Source organism: Nelumbo lutea, chromosome 1 (assembly GCF_056320005.1).
Source record: "Nelumbo lutea isolate HS-2025 chromosome 1, American lotus-T2T, whole genome shotgun sequence".
In the NCBI taxonomy this organism is placed as follows: Eukaryota; Viridiplantae; Streptophyta; class Magnoliopsida; order Proteales; family Nelumbonaceae; genus Nelumbo; species Nelumbo lutea.
The window spans coordinates 61855734-61860212 of record NC_142684.1 but is presented as its reverse complement, the minus strand read 5'-3'; the positions used below and the strand labels follow the sequence as shown (position 1 = coordinate 61860212).

The 4479-nt window shown below is 25.7% G+C and overlaps 1 non-coding gene across 1 annotated transcript; it reads right to left on the bottom strand.

The window, feature by feature from the left end:
* Nucleotides 1–4125: 4125 nt before the first annotated feature.
* TRNAT-AGU (transfer RNA threonine (anticodon AGU)) lies at nucleotides 4126–4199 on the bottom strand. Its single transcript has one exon. It is a non-coding gene; the product is annotated as a tRNA-Thr (tRNA).
* Nucleotides 4200–4479: the final 280 nt, after the last annotated feature.

Genomic DNA, 4479 nt, shown 5'->3' with positions numbered 1-4479 from the left:
AAGGTACACTTGCTTGAATTAATTATGCATAAATCACACAACAAAAACCATTAATATTTAGTATTCACCAAAAAAATAGTTTACTATTTAATTATTTTCTTAATTGAGCAATAAGCTAAACAATTCAACAAAAAACCACATATAAAATAATTGATTTCATTGAAATTCAAACTCATGATCTTCCACTTATTAAACGGGTGCTCTAACCAACTAAGCTATCAAAGGAAAAAAAAAATCATTTCATCCATTCATTGCACAAAGGAAATCTATGATTCCTCTCTCATTTTATTGAAAATTTGATTTTTTATTCCATATTTTTTAAACAACCAATTAGAAACTCTCATTTCCCCTTATCTTATTCCTAAAATCTCTCTCTCTCTCTCTCTCTCTCTCTCTCTCTCTCTCTCTCTCTCTTGTTCCCAATCATCTCATCTCCTGAAGTTCTCCGAAAATATCTCATCTACCCAAAACTTAATCCTCAAACATATACAATCCTTTCTCACAATAAACAACCTAATACTAATGCCTCATTCTCAATCCCCTATCTGTCTTTCTATATCTAATTAAGATACTAATAAAACAAGTAAAAAATATCTAAAAGACTAATAATAATGACATAAGAGACAAATAATAAAAATAATAAAATTTAGTAATTAAAATTTATAATAATTATACAGAATATTTTTCATCTCGTCATTAACAATTTTAAAATTTATTATAATAATTTTATATAATACTGTAATAAAACTTAACTTTAACTTAAAAATGATAAACATAATAGAAAATTAAAAATATATTACTATTTTTTTAATTTTAAAAATAATAAATGTTAAAAGTAACTACAAAAATATTATACTTAATTTATAACAACAAATTCTAACAAGATTAAAATTTTTAAAAGAGACAAAAACTTATCATAATATCATAACATAAATTATGCATCAATAACAATTTACTAAATAAATTAAAATTTAATAAAAGTAAAAATTATTAATTTAAACTATATATATATATATATATATATATATATATATATATATATATTAAAGCAAGGAAGTCTAGAAATTTTCTCATTTTCTTGATTTTTTGATTTTTTTAATTTCATGTCATTTTTGAAACAATCAATGAGATGCACTTTCTCAATAACCTAAATAATCTCTTCTCCTAAACTACCTCCCCCACTATCCCCGACTTTCTCCAAAATTATCTCTAATTCTTATTTATCTTCTAAATTATCTCTAATTCCTATTTATCTCTAAAGAAAGTTTGGGTTAAAAATTTTAAGAATTAGTTAAATATTCTAACAAAATTATATAATAACTTTCAAATATTTATTTAAAAACACAAAAAAATAATTTTTTATTTTTACAAACTATCTCACGAAATTATGTACTAACGATTTAAAACATTTTTTTCAGACTATCAATTTCAATGTTTTTCAAATATTTAATAATATGTAATAGATTTAAATAAATAAAATTCAAATAAAAAAATTAAATATTTTATAGATTATTTAAATATTTATCATAACTAGATTTTAAATAGTTAAAATAACGAAATTATGTAATAAATTTAAAAAAAATTCTTCAAATTGAAAAATAACTATAACATAATATTGAAATTAATAATAATTTAATATATTATAAAATTAATAATGAATTTATGTAATAATAGTATAATTATCATTCTATGGATAATTAAATTCAATAAATAATTAATATTTTTAAATTTATATATTTACATATTATTTAAGTATTTAAATAACTAAATATTTTTAATAAGAAAATATTTAACATAACTTGATTTTAAATAGTTAAAATAAAGAAAATATGTAATAAATTTAAAACTTCTAAAACATAGAAAAATAATTATAACATAATATTGAAAATAATAGTAATTTAATATTTTTACATATTATTGTAAATATCTAATTTAACTTATATCAAGTAATAATTCGAGAAGAGAACTTTCAAAAAAAAATAATAGTCATTAATAATAGTTTTAAACTCTTAATTTGTACTTATTATATAATTATATATACTAAAGTTAATATTTATTGTATTTTAGAAATGTATTTTCAATGACTATGTATAAATTTATTTTGTTTTGTTATTTAACAGAAAAAATTCAATAATTATTGGAGATTAAAATACTATTGTTGAAAATTTTAAATTTAATTTATTGTACTTATTGTTGATCGAATGCGTTAGTTTTCTTGAGTTTCCTCAGGTTCTTCAAGATGGGTTTGCTTGTCTTATTGGTCTTGGATTGATGAGGAGGAGGTGATCAAGTGACAAAATATCAAAATACCTCCTCTATTTAAGTTCAATGCACAATTACTGGAGAAGAGAAACAAGAAAAGTAGTTTTTATCTTCCATAATAATAGTGTCCCTAAGAACAATAGCTGGTTGGACAGTGAAGTGAAGGTATTCAAGCACCGGCCCTGATATCATTCATCTTCTACCACTTTTTCATCGGTTGGGTTTAATTTTGAAAAATTGAGAAATAATGGAAGGTATGTTTGATATTTTGCTTTTTTTTTCAGTCAATATTTAATGATGATGATAATTATTAAAAAACTTGAGGGTGAGTTAGTCAATTTCCTAAACCTTAGGGGTATTTTAAGAAATTTGCCTACAATTGATAATTATTACATGAAAATTTCAGTAATGTCTTCATCAATCCATTGTTGTCTAGTTCGGCTAGGATACTTGTCTTTCACCTAGGAAATTTGGGTTCAAATCCTAACAATGGAATACATTTTTTATTTATTTTATTTATGACTTAAATTGAGTAAATTCTCATATCTTAAAATATTCTATTATTTAATTACCATTACTATTTTTTTTATATTGAAACCATTACTATTCAATATTCACAAAAAAAAAATAGTTTAGTATAAAAATTCTTACAGTACTCCTATGGTTTATGAAATTGACTAATTCTACCCTTACTGTTTACATTAGTGTTTTCAAAACCAGACCAGATCGGACAGTCAGACTAGAAAAATCAGGAACTAGCTGGTCACTTGACTGATTCTATTTCACCCCCCAAAACCGCTTTTTGGCCAAAAAATCATTGATTTGGTCAGCGAACTGCAGACCCGGGCAATCAAACTGTCAACCCAAACAACGGTTTTTGACTGCATTTTTTGCTTTTTAATTTTTTTTTTTTTTTGTCAGAGCAGGTCGTCTGTTGAAATCATATGGTCAGACTGTTCAACCTGGGAATCAGACCCCAGAGCGGTTTCCTGTCCGGTCTGGTTTTAAAAACCTTTGTTTACATATTGTCTTAAAACATTCCTAAATTTTCTAACACTTGACATCGTTGTTAAGCACTAACGAAATAAAATAAAATTTCAAATTTACCCTCCACTATTCCTCAAATTTTCAAAATAAAACTCAACTGATAAATTTTAAGAATCCTAAGATAATCTAAATCCATTGGAAGAGTAAACTTTCCTCTTTTAACTTTCGTCCTAGCCATCGCTGCAAGTCAAAGAAAGTTCTCCACTGAACGTGTAGAAGCAACCCTATGTTTCGGCGGAGGTTCATTCTTTACATAAAATTTCTAAAAAATAATGAGACAGAGACAGAGACGGAGTGGACTTAGATGCATGTTTTCTTTGTCATTTACAGTCTAACACTGTAATCATAGAGGGGTATTTTAGGAATTATCACAAAAATCAGTCCTATGATGCCACGTGTGAATGGAGTATGACAAAAAATTAACAGCAAGGAAAGTTTCATTGAGATTCAAACTCAATACAACTGAGCTATGAAAGCAACTATGCAAATAAAGAAACTGGGAGATTCATACTTGATCAATATTGAAACCGAGAGATTACCTCCATACTTCTTTTGGCGGAGGTTCATTCTTTATATAAAATTTTGAGGAAGGCGAGATAGAGACAAAAATGGTGACAGAGAACGAAGGTTGAGGCAGACATGGAGTGGACTTAAAAGTCTGTTTTCTTTGTCATTTACAATCTAATATCATAACCATAAAAAGGTATTTTAGGAATTTTTGAAAAAAATACAGGTCACGAGTTAATTAAGAGTACTTTAAGAAACATGCTCTTAAGTATTTTCTTAACCAAGAACAACAACCACATATAAAATAATTGCTTTCATTGAAATTTGAACTCAAGACCTCCCACTTACTAAACAGGTGCTCTAACCAACTGAGCTATGAAAGCAACTATATAAATAAAGAAAACATTTAAAAAGCAATCACTCCATATAACAAAGAAGTCTATTCTTTTTTTTCTTTTTTTTTTGAACTTGAATTTTTATCTATATTTTTTAAACAACAATTAGAGACTCTCCTTTTCCCCTTATCTTATTCCTAAAATCCCCCCCTCTCTTAAAAGTTCTCTATACCGTATCCACCACCTAAAACTTCCTACTAAAACATATCCAAGCCTATCTTACAATAAAAAACCTAATTCTACCGCCTCTTTCCCAATCCCCAAGCTC